At 43.6% G+C, this 12535-nt stretch overlaps 1 protein-coding gene across 1 annotated transcript in view; it reads right to left on the bottom strand.

Annotated features, from left to right (window-relative positions):
* Positions 1-12535, bottom strand: part of LOC105016195 (receptor tyrosine-protein kinase erbB-4) — a 344454-nt gene that overhangs the window by 153045 nt on the left and 178874 nt on the right. The window lies entirely within an intron of this gene.

Genomic DNA, 12535 nt, shown 5'->3' with positions numbered 1-12535 from the left:
TGTACAATATGTAAATGTGTGTATTGAATCACTGTGTATGTATCACTGTGTGTTTACTATTGTAAATGTGTTACTGTGTGTGTATCATTGTGAATGTGATACTGTGTTTATGTCAATGTGTGTATATCATTGTGTATGTGTCTCTGTGTGTATCTCAATGTGTGTACTGCATGTGTACTTTGTGTGTATCACTGTGTATGTCACTGTGTGAATGTCACTGTGTGTGTATGTCAATGCGTGTACTGCATGTGTCACTGTGTGTGTATCATTGTGTGTATGTCAATGCGTGTACTGCATGTGTCACTGTGTGTATCATTGTGTGTATGTCACTGTGTGTATGTCACTGTGTGTGTATCATTGTGTGTATGTCAATGCGTGTACTGCATGTGTCACTGTGTGTATCATTGTGTGTATGTCAATGCGTGTACTGCATGTGTCACTGTGTGTGTGTATCATTGTGTGTCACTGTGTGTATGTCACTGTGTGTACTGCATGTGTCACTTTGTGTATCATTGTGTATGTCACTGTGTGTATCATTGAGTACGTGTCACTGTGTGTATCTTTGTTTATTGGTCACTGTGTGTACTGCATGTGTCACTTTGTGTATCATTGTGTATGTCACTGTGTGTGTATCACTGAGTACGTGTCACTGTGTGTATCATTGTTTATTGGTCACTGTGTGTATGTCAATATGTGTACTGCATGTGTCACTGTGTGTATATTGCTGTGTGTATGTGTCACTGGCCCTCATTTATCATTCTTGCGTAGGAACAGGCGTATATGTTGGCGTAAGATTTTGCTTACACTACTCTCACCGTCTGATTTATGAATCTGTGCGTACCTTTAAAATCCAGGTGTACGCAATACCTGCCCTTGATAAATGCCGCGGCTGAAAACGATCGTCATTAGAATAACACGCCCCTATATATTCAAGTCTCCGCTTCCCCCATGCCCTCATTTTACGCCATGGACACACGGAAGACAGCAAAAAAGAGAAACTTCTCTGACGTGGAGATTGAGACGATCATTTTGCAGTTTAAAAAGCGGAATAAAAGATGATGATGTGATGTGGAGTACCATTCATTCACATTAATAATTGCATGACAATTTGTAATATTCGTCTTATTATTTCATGATATTTATTATTAATGACGTTTATTGTTATTTAGAAGAAGAATGTCGTTATTATTATTATTTCTATTATTATTTAAAAGAAGAAGAATGTCATTTTTATTATTTTGTCAGTCTGAATTATATTTTGGTCATTAAAAGCCTTTTATTACGGAACCCAGTCCATGCGCAACTGCCGGGCCTAACCCTGAAACGTCATGTAAAGCGCACAGGCTCGCATCTGAAGGAATACATATAAATCAAATGCTTTGGAAAGTCACACAAATGAAACCTTGAAGTCCATGTTGCACAAAAATAAACACTGAAGTTTGTAATTATGTTGTTGTTTTTTTTTACAGTGGGTCATAATATATCATATATTTTAGTTTGTCAGTACGTTAGAATTTTTTTTCATGCGCATTTCCGCACTAACTCAAAACGTGCGTACACCACCTCCTGAGCTGGCGTAGGATTTGAGAGTGCCGTACGCCAACGTCCATATTGATAAATCTCAAAGTCACCGTGGTTTTGGGTGTACGCCAGGTGTACGCTGGAAATTTGGTGTACGCACTTTTGATAAATGAGGGCCACTGTGTGTATATTACTGTGTGTATGTGTCACTGTGTGTATGTCAATGTGTGTACTGCATGTGTCACTGTGTGTGTATCATTGTGTGTCACTGTGTGTTTGTCACTGTGTGTACTGCATGTGTCACTGTGTGTGTATCATTGTGTGTCACTGTGTGTTTGTCACTGTGTGTACTGCATGTGTCACTTTGTGTATCATTGAGTATGTGTCACTGTGTGTATCATTGTTTATGGGTCACTGTGTGTATGTCAATATGTGTACTGCATGTGTCACTTTGTGTATCATTGTGTATGTTACTGTGTGTGTATCATTGTGTATGTGTCACTATGTGTATGTCACTGTGTGTACTGCATGTGTCACTTTGTGTATCATTGTGTATGTTACTGTGTGTGTATCATTGTGTATGTGTCACTATGTGTATGTCACTGTGTGTACTGCATGTGTCACTTTGTGTATCATTGTGTATGTTACTGTGTGTGTATCATTGTGTATGTGTCACTATGTGTATGTCACTGTGTGTACTGCATGTGTCACTTTGTGTGTCATTGTGTATGTTACTGTGTGTGTATCATTGTGTATGTGTCACTATGTGTATGTCACTGTGTGTACTGCATGTGTCACTTTGTGTATCATTGTGTATGTTACTGTGTGTGTATCATTGTGTATGTGTCACTATGTGTATGTCACTGTGTGTACTGCATGTGTCACTTTGTGTATCATTGTGTATGTTACTGTGTGTGTATCATTGTGTATGTGTCACTATGTGTATGTCACTGTGTGTACTGCATGTGTCACTTTGTGTGTATCATTGTGTATGTTACTGTGTGTGTATCATTGTGTATGTGTCACTTTGTGTATGTCACTGTGTACTGCATGTGTCACTTTGTGTATCATTGTGTATGTTACTGTGTGTGTATCATTGTGTATGTGTCACTATGTGTATGTCACTGTGTGTACTGCATGTGTCACTTTGTGTGTATCATTGTGTATGTTACTGTGTGTGTATCATTGTGTATGTGTCACTGTGTATGTCACTGTGTACTGCATGTGTCACTTTGTGTATCATTGTGTATGTCACTGTGTGTGTATCATTGAGTACGTGTCACTGTGTGTATCATTGTTTATGGGTCACTGTGTGTATGTCAATATGTGTACTGCATGTGTCACTGTGTGTATATTGCTGTGTGTATGTGTCACTGTGTGTATATTACTGTGTGTATGTGTCACTGTGTGTATGTCAATGTGTGTACTGCATGTGTCACTGTGTGTGTATCATTGTGTGTTTGTCACTGTGTGTACTGCATGTGTCACTTTGTGTATCATTGAGTATGTGTCACTGTGTGTATCATTGTTTATGGGTCACTGTGTGTATGTCAATATGTGTACTGCATGTGTTACTTTGTGTGTATCATTGTGTATGTTACTGTGTGTGTATGTGTCACTATGTGTATGTCACTGTGTGTACTGCATGTGTCACTTTGTGTGTATCATCGTGTATGTCACTGTGCATATCACTGTGTGTGAATCATTGTTTATGTGTCACTGTGTATGTCACTATGTGAGTAACATTGTGTGTGTGTATGTCACTGTGTGTATGTCACTGTGTGTGTCCTTTGTTGCACCCGTTCCATCAGCTTATTGCAACCGCCCACTGAGAGCACCCAGCCAGTGGAGCTTCAGGACCTGGGAGAGCCCGCCCAGAGAACCTGCCAGCAGCCCCAAGAACATTCTGGAGGCAGCTGGAAGGCCCTCATCAAGACCAATTGGGGCTGCTATAAAGAGAGGGAAAAGAGTTCCCTGGAGGTAATGTGGAATGAAAAGACTAATGGCCTGTCTGGGTCTTTTTCTCTCGATAGACAACAACATAGAGTCCCAACCAAGCTTGACTGCGTTCACTACATGGTTTACATTTTGCTTTTCAGTTGTTATATTAATAAAACACCACTGCCTCATCACCACTGCCTGCCTCTGTGTCCTTGATTCGTCCCGCTACATTACATATCATATGTAGTGCACATTTCACTGTGTATGAATGTCACTGTGTGTATGTCACTGTGTGTATGTCACTGTGTATATGTCACTGTGTATATGTCACTGTGTATATGTCACTGTGTATATGTCACTGTGTATATGTCACTGTGTATATGTCACTGTGTATATGTCACTGTGTATATGTCACTGTGTATATGTCACTGTGTATATGTCACTGTGGGTACTTCACTGTGGGTACTTCACTGTGGGTACTTCACTGTGGGTACTTCACTGTGGGTACTTCACTGTGGGTACTTCACAGTAAATGAAAGGGTATGTCTTATGCACTCTCTCTCCATTATTTGGGTCCATAGCAAAGAACTGTCAACTTTGTTTGGAGTAAAAACACACACACACACACACTACTGTTCTGTTGACTTTTCTATCTGCATGTGTCTATGCCCCTGTTTTGATCTAGAGAACTCAGTGTCCTACCATCCAACTAGTGGAATGAAAGTTAGCTGGGATAGTTGAAGACACGGTTAGATATGTAGGACTAACGAAACAGCAAGATAGTAGTGGGTAGCATCATTAACCTGGCTAAAGTTTCCTCCTACCTGTTCCACCTCTAAATTCAACAATCACGTTCTCTTCTACCCTCTGGGGTCAGAGTAGAAGACATAAAGGTTGAGTGACAGGGAGAGAAAGAAAGACGGAGAGACAGTGTCCCCATCTTTACAGTATGTCTAGACATCCTGCCCTGGCAGAGCTGTTGGTATGCTCAGACACTCCAGAATCCTGTCTTTGTAAACAAGCTGGTGGGTAGGTAACTGGCCTAGCCTTCCACAATGATGGATGGCCCGTTAATTAATATGTCAATCAAAGGTGTGTAACATCATTAGCTGTTGCTGGGAGAAGAGGAGGAGACACCGTGTGCCAGCTAGGCTTGGACTACAGGGCCATGCATCTTCCTGACACTTGGACAGGGGCCCAAATGGCCTCCTATTACCATTGTAGAGTTTTACTTAATGAATTCAGATGGACCTTTGTGAAAAGAAGTACACTTCAGCCAAAATGGAGTGCATTTTGGACACTGCCCTACAGAAATTTATGTCAACAGACAGCAGGAGTTAGCTATCGACAACACCTATGTTCACAAGAATGGATATTGTCAATGGCTGACCCATGGCTATAAGGTAAGGGGTTAGACAACCACTGCCTGATCTGGTCACTGCCCCTAGTGGCGGGAGTCTAGAACTGCCCAGTGGTGACAGAGACAGGATGGAGGGAAGTATGGAGGGACAGAGGGGAAAGACAGAGTGAGAGTGATTAAAAGATAGTGAACCAGGACAAGAAGCAGAACGACAAGGTAAGAGAAAGGATCTGTAGGTTAGCTCAATAACAGCCAACATAGTCTCCCCAGGTTATCACAAACAGGAAGAACTAGAGGTAATTGGGTGGTATTATTCAATTTAAACACTTAATATCCCTCCCTACCTTCCAGTGAAGAAGACTTGATAGATAAGGGAGAGATGGTCTCCCAAAGACCAGGAGGACCACAGAGAGAAAATGTAACCGTCAGTCAAACTGGGAAACACCTTGATACCACACAAATAAATACACCCACAGACATACATTGCATGCACACAACAGACCCATGGACAGACACAAGAAAGATGCTCAGATGCGGCGTGCACATACATACATACACACACACTTCAATCTGCTTTCTATTACACCCACTGCCTGCTGTTATGTTTTCCTGAATGAAAAAGGGAGAATTATTCTACAGCGTGTGTATAGTGGTGTCAGACGTGCCTTTCCTTAGCTCCTCTGACTGTGTCTGTTCTTACCACCATCATTCTCACACAACAGATGGAGAGCCAAGAGAAAGACAGTCTACACAGGATTCCTCAGTTACCTCAGCTACTCTCTCTTTCTCCCCGCCTTTCTTCCACTCTCCCTCTCTCTCCATTCTTCCCTTCTTCCCTCCCACGCTCTCTCTCTTGTTCCCTCTTTCTTTGTCCAGGGTTGCCTCTCTCGCTCTCTGTCCTTATTCACGTCAAATTAAATTGATGGAAATGATCTTGAAAGGACGCTAATTGCAACTGTCAATCCAATCTAGGCAGTCTTCAAAGACAGGAGTTCCCAACACTTCATCAGTCTTCATTAATAATGAAGGGTGCTGAGGAACAGGGGGATGTAGTCTGACCTGGGGCTCGAATGCCACCCTGTTGACTACATAGTGCACTAATTCTGACCAGAGCTCTATGAGCACTGCCTGTTCAACAGTAGTGTATACAGGGCAAGGGGTATGGACGTTTGGTCCGGAGGGGGAAAAAAACCTTTTGGGTTTCATCCAGTTCTTCTAATCCAACACTAATGGAGACCTGGGATACCATGTGACTGCAATTAGCTAGCAGGTAAAAACAAAAACAAACAGGAATGTTTTGGATCTCGTGAGGCAGGGAATGCATGTCATTTGGTATTGTGTCTGTTCTCATTTGGCCCAAGGTCTAGCATCTCATCCTGGCACACATGGCAGACAGCACAGATACAGTACCAACCAACCAACCTGATGGACCGTCACCATTAGAAGTGGAGAAACAGAGGGAGAGAATGAGTGATAGAGAGGGAAAGAGGGGGAGACAGAGTGAATGAGAGAGAAAGGAATGGGGAGAGGGAGGTAAACACAGGGGGAGAGAGGGAAACAAACAGAGACAGTGTCCTTTACCACTCTGACAGCCGCAGGACAACTGGACCTTAGGAAGAAAATGGACAGTCAGAGACAGAGGATGGCCCATGAAATGAACGGTGAAGGGTGTGGAAACAAGTTACGGTCAAATCCTCAGACCATGACTCTCACTCTGAACACTTCTCCCATTTGAATGCACAGAGGCAGGTATCTGCTGTCATTAATGCAGACAGCTCCTCATATCCTGAGTATAGGCAACTGGCTGGGGGCGGACTACTTTAAATGTCTCCTCTGCTCCTCAGTGTTCCCCATGCTCATTAACCCCTAGCTGATCTCTGTCCTCTGGAACACGCCGGGTCAGGATAACTCTAGGGGGCTAACTGCTACTGTAAAAGGCACTTAAGACATTGTCTAAATGTGCACAATGCAATCAACCCATGTCTCGTCCTATATATAAAATACCATCAAATAATCCTTACTTAACTACTTTTCAAATTGAGTTTTAATGTCCAAGTGCTTATGTTTTAATTTGTTTTGCTTACTGTTTATGACTTGTGGCCATACTGCGAGTGATAAAACATAGCATTTATGTAGCCCTCTTCTAAAAGGCAAAGAGGCTTTTAGTGAGTGACAACTGGGTTCACTCCATTTGCAAGATGTAAATGAGTAACACCAGCCTTCTCTGTAGTGATGACTAAATGTGCAACATTTTCCTATTAGATCTTCAACCCTCTCCTCAGGGACTCCCAGCCATACAAAGCATTTGATCAGAACTAGCACACTGGATAAGACCTGTCATCAAGCCCTTGATTAGTTCATCACGTGTCCCTGTTCAGGGCAACAACAAAGTGGTGAAATGTCTGTGGGGCCCTAAGAAGAGGGGCGAAGACCTAGGTCCTATAATGACGCCGCTGGTATGTTTCCATCTGGTACACATGATATCATAATGATAGCTTAGAGTTACATAGATTCGGCAGGTTAAAGGATCACATCAGATCACTGCCAACAAAGGGCTATAACTAGATGCTGGCACACATTCTTAGAAAAACATGCAGCAGACTCCCTCAGTCTGGAGACTAACACAGTCTGGAGAGAGAGGAAGGAAGAGACAGAAGATACAGGGAGTAAAAAGAAAACGGTCCTTAAACCGGGATCTTCCACAGTGCTTCACAACACATGGGCACCATGGCAACACAACGTGGACAGTATAATATTTCTTATCGGACCCCCTACCCCTCCCCTGCCCCCACTCTAATCATCAAGCTAATGATGTGAAGCCTAATGGAAATATTTACAGTTTCCGTTTCTAAACGATAGTGGTATAATTAACACCATTGGCTGTCCCAAATACCATCCTATTTCCTACAGGGCGCACGGGCCTCTGGTGAAAAGTAGGGAACTAGGAATTAGGGCTCCATCTGGCATAGATCATATCACTTCATATAACAGTAGAGCCTAATAGACTGGGTGAGTAAGATAGCTTTGAGCTGGAAGCATTGTCTCCATATACAGTACAATTGTGCAAAAACGTATTAAACACTTTTCTCCAAGCCTTTATTTTCAATGTTTTATTAGTTCTAAGCATGTACGCCTTCACAATGTATTATGCTGGTGACCTAACAAAGCTACACTCATAGATGCAAAAGAAAAGTGATGATAGTTTCAGGGATACAGTAACTTCTACTTGGCAAAATAGAAGGAAAGTGGGTTTGAGTATTAAGTGTCTGATACACACATAAAACATATACTGCAGGATGTTAGGGCAGAATTCCTGTTGTTAAAATTTAAGTTTTAGTAGTACAGAGACAGTTTAGAAGATGGACTTTAATCTTTTTACAGCTTTAGCTCTTTTGGGAAATCGGGATGCCCATCTTAAGCCATCTTAACAAGGGAAGCAATGCAATGGCATCGCTTTCACTCACAAAAGGGACGACCAGACACTGCCCATCCCACCAGACCACCACACACTGCCCAGACCACCACACACGGTCCATCCCACCAGACCACCTCACACTGCCCAGCCCACCAGACCACCACACACTGCCCACATCACCACACACTGCCCAGACCATCACACACTACCCAGACCACCAGACCACCTCACACTGCCCATCCCACCAGACCACCACACACTGCCCATCCCACCAGACCACCACACACTGCCCAGCCCACCAGACCACCACACACTGCCCACATCACCACACACTGCCCAGACCATCACACACTACCCAGACCACCAGACCACCACACACTGCCCATCCCACCAGACCACCACACACTGCCCATCCCACCAGACCACCATACACCGCCCAGCCCACCAGACCACCACACACTGCCCACATCACCACAGACTGCCCAGACCATCACACACTACCCAGACCACCTCACACTGCCCATCCCACCAGACCACCACACACTGCCCATCCCACCAGACCACCATACACTGCCCAGCCCACCAGACCACCACACACTGCCCACATCACCACACACTGCCCAGACCATCACACACTACCCAGACCACCTCACACTGCCCATCCCACCAGACCACCACACACTGCCCATCCCACCAGACCACCACACACTGCCCAGACCACCACACACTGCCCAGACCACCACACACTGCCCAGACCACCAGACCACCACACACTGCCCATACCACCACACACTGCCCAGACCACCACACACAGCTCAGACCACCACACACAGCTCAGACCACCACACACAGCTCAGACCATCAGACCACCGCACACTGCCCAGACCACAACAAACAGCTCAGACCACCAGACCACCACACACAGCTCAGACCACCTCACACTGCCCAGACCACCACACACAGCCAAGACCACCAGATGGCCACACACTGGATAGAAAAGAAAGTACCACCATTCTAGGTTGCTTGTCCTCTGCCCCACTCCTCCACATCAAGGTGAAGTTTCCTCATCCTCCTGTGCCCCGAGGGACACCATATTATTAACGTCTTTTAAAATAATAATAATTTTAACAACCCAAAAATACACCCAGTACCTTGCCCTCCCTGCTCCCTTGTCGCTTGGCACCCTGTGTTCCTAATTAGCATGTTCAATTAACCCTCGTTAATTGTGAAGCCTTAACATTCTGGAAGACCCAGCACACGCACAGCTCCACGGGGGCCCATTTTGTAAACGAGCTGCAACCAGTCTATGTACTGTGATCAGGTTAAGGCAATAACAGCTTATGCTAGCTTAAACCATTTTCTTAGGTCCCTCTGTGAGTTCTGCAACAGCAAGCTGCAACCAACTACAATAAATAATCCCCTTCAAACTGATTGTTCTGAGTAGAATTGTAGTAATCATACTCTCTTCGCCAGCACTCACTGCTTCCCTCCCTTACCCACAATTTCAAGGAGTGTACCATGATCCCATTACCTCTCCAGGGGGCCAGTGGTAACACTGCACTCTGCACTGCTCTGCTCCTCAACACAGACCTGTATTCTGGTATTATTTGTGGGGGGAAAGGGAGAAGCAGTTCCATTTAAGGGATTAAATAGAACTGATTTGCTTAGTTATGTTGAACAGCGTGGTTTTGAGCCTATTTAGACTACATCAATTGTTGTGAACCCAATATAATTGAAATAACATTAACATAAAATGTAAATACAATTTTGAATTCGACCTAGCGACGGAAAACTCTTACAGTGCCGTAAGGCGAAACATATGCACTCGTGCAGCGCTTTGGCTAGACCACTGACCTGGAAAGTCCATAAACCCACAGACAATGGTGTTCCCTTAGTAACTAACACAGTGCTCTCCGTCCAACAGGTGCTGTTTCTGGTGATGGAGGAAGAGTTTTTGAGTCAGTGTAAGGTGTTTGTAGTTGGTTCTCAACAACCTTATTTCCTGAATCCATTTATGGAGATGAAAAGACTAACTGATCCAGATGGAAGTGTCCCTGTTAGCTTGGAAGGTGATGTGTGAAAATTGCCATTCACCCAAATATAAATAGCTCACTTACACAGTCCAATGCTTACAATTTTGGTTTAAAACTAACTAACAGCTAAAAAAAAGTAATGAATGGAATTAGGTTTAATACAAAAAATAAGTTTGCCCACTGACAAAGCAATGATCAGTCTATAATTAGGTTTATTTGAACAGTGAGAGACAGAATTATTATATATTTTTTTTAAACATAAAAACACATCATTGCATTTTAATGAGTGAAATCAGTATTTGATCCTCTCTCAATCAGAAATATTTTATACAGGTAACGAGCTGAGATTAGGAGCACACTCTTAAAGGGAGTGTATAAAAGACACCTGTCCACAGAAGCAATCAATCAGATTCCAAACTCTCCACCATGGCCAAGACCAAAGAGCTGTCCAAGGATGTCAGGAACAAGATTGTAGACTGACACAAGGCTGGAATGGGCTACAAGACCATCGCCAAGCAGCTTGGTGAGAAGGTGACAACAGTTGGTGCGATTATTCGCAAATGGAAGAAACACAAAAGAACTGTCAATCTCCCTCGGTCTGGGGCTCCATGCAAGATCTCACCTCGTGGCGTTGCAATGATCATGAGAACGGTAAGGAATCAGCCCAGAACTACACGGGAGGATCTTGTCAATGATCTCAAGGCAGCTGGGACCATAGTCACCAAGAAAACAATTGGTAACACACTACGCCGTGAAGGACTGAAATCCTGCAGCGCCCACAAGGTCCCCCTGCTCAATAAAGCACATGTACAGGCCCGTCTGATGTTTGCTAAAGAACATCTGAATGATTCAGAGGACATATGGGTGAAAATTGAGCTCTTTGGCATCAACTCAACGCTGCGAGTTTGGAGGAGGAATGCTGCCTATGACCCTAAGAACATCATCCCCACCGTCAAACATGGAGGTGGAAACATTATGCTTTGGGGTTGTTTTTCTGCTAAGGGGACAGGACAACTTCCCCGTATCAAAGGGACGATGGTTGGGGCCATGTACTGTCAAATCTTGGATAAGAACCTCCTTCCCTCAGCCAGGACATTGAAAATGGGTCGTGGATGGGTATTCCAGCATGACAATGACCCAAAATACACGGCCAAGGCAACAAAGGAGTGGCTCACAAAGAAGTACATTAAGGTCCTGGAGTGGCCTAGCCAGTCTCCAGACCTTAATCCCATAGAAAATCTGTGGAGGGAGCTGAAGGTTCGAGTTGCCAAACATCAGCCTCGAAACCTTAATGACTTGGAGAAGATCTGCAAAGACGAGTGGTACAAAATCCCACCTGAGATTTGTGCAAAACTGGTGGCCGTCTACAAGAAACGTCTGACCTCTGTGATTGCCAACAAGTGTTTTGCCACCAAGTCCTAAGTCATGTTTTGCAGAGGGTTCAAATACTTATTTCACTCATTAAAATGCAAATCAATTTCTAACATTTTAGACGTGTTATTATAGACTGATAATTTCTTTGTCAGTGGGCACATGTACAAAATCAGCAGGGGATCAAAAAAAATCCCTCTCTGTAGTATGTAAAACATTTTTATTTTTATTTATTTGGTGGGGGCTTTGTTTGTCTGTTGGACAGGAAAGTAGGAAAAAAAGAGAAAAATAGAGGAGAGTTTTGCTGACTGAACAGTGGGAGACATTTGAATCCAGGCTGAAGCAGGACATGTTAGAGTACAAGGAGCAGGCCAACTCAACGTGATAATCAGGAGAAGTTATCCACAGCCAGATGAACAGAACACACCTTCTGTCTGGGCGCGCGTGTGTGTGTACGTACATGTGCCTGCTTTTATGTGCACACTATGTGCTTATGTGTTTGTGTTGGGTCGTGTGAGCAAAAATACACCACAGGTGCCCTTACCTAAACACACATTTCCTTCTCCATCTCTTTGTCTTTTATCAGTCCCAACTGTTATGATTTATTATGACATACTTCAAATTGTGTGAAACATCTTGTAATTAAAGAAGAAAATCGGAGAGAATCAATCAGACAATCAGCGTTTGGTACTTAGAGATCAGAGCTGAACAGAATAAGCCTGTGATTATCATAGACAGCCTAGCTGATTGGTATGGAAAAACCTAAGAGTAAAACTACGTCGGACCAACAAGGTCGAAAAGACAATGGCTGGTTGCAAAGCCCCATGAAGTGATTTGAATACTGATGTGAGTCAGGTATTACTCTGAACTAGAAGTTTAAGGGAGAATATAGTG

The sequence above is a fragment of the Esox lucius genome, chromosome 16 (genome assembly GCF_011004845.1).
Source record: "Esox lucius isolate fEsoLuc1 chromosome 16, fEsoLuc1.pri, whole genome shotgun sequence".
Lineage (NCBI taxonomy): Eukaryota > Metazoa > Chordata > Actinopteri > Esociformes > Esocidae > Esox > Esox lucius.
Note: the sequence above shows the minus strand (reverse complement) of the source record. Positions and strands in the feature narration are given on the sequence as shown.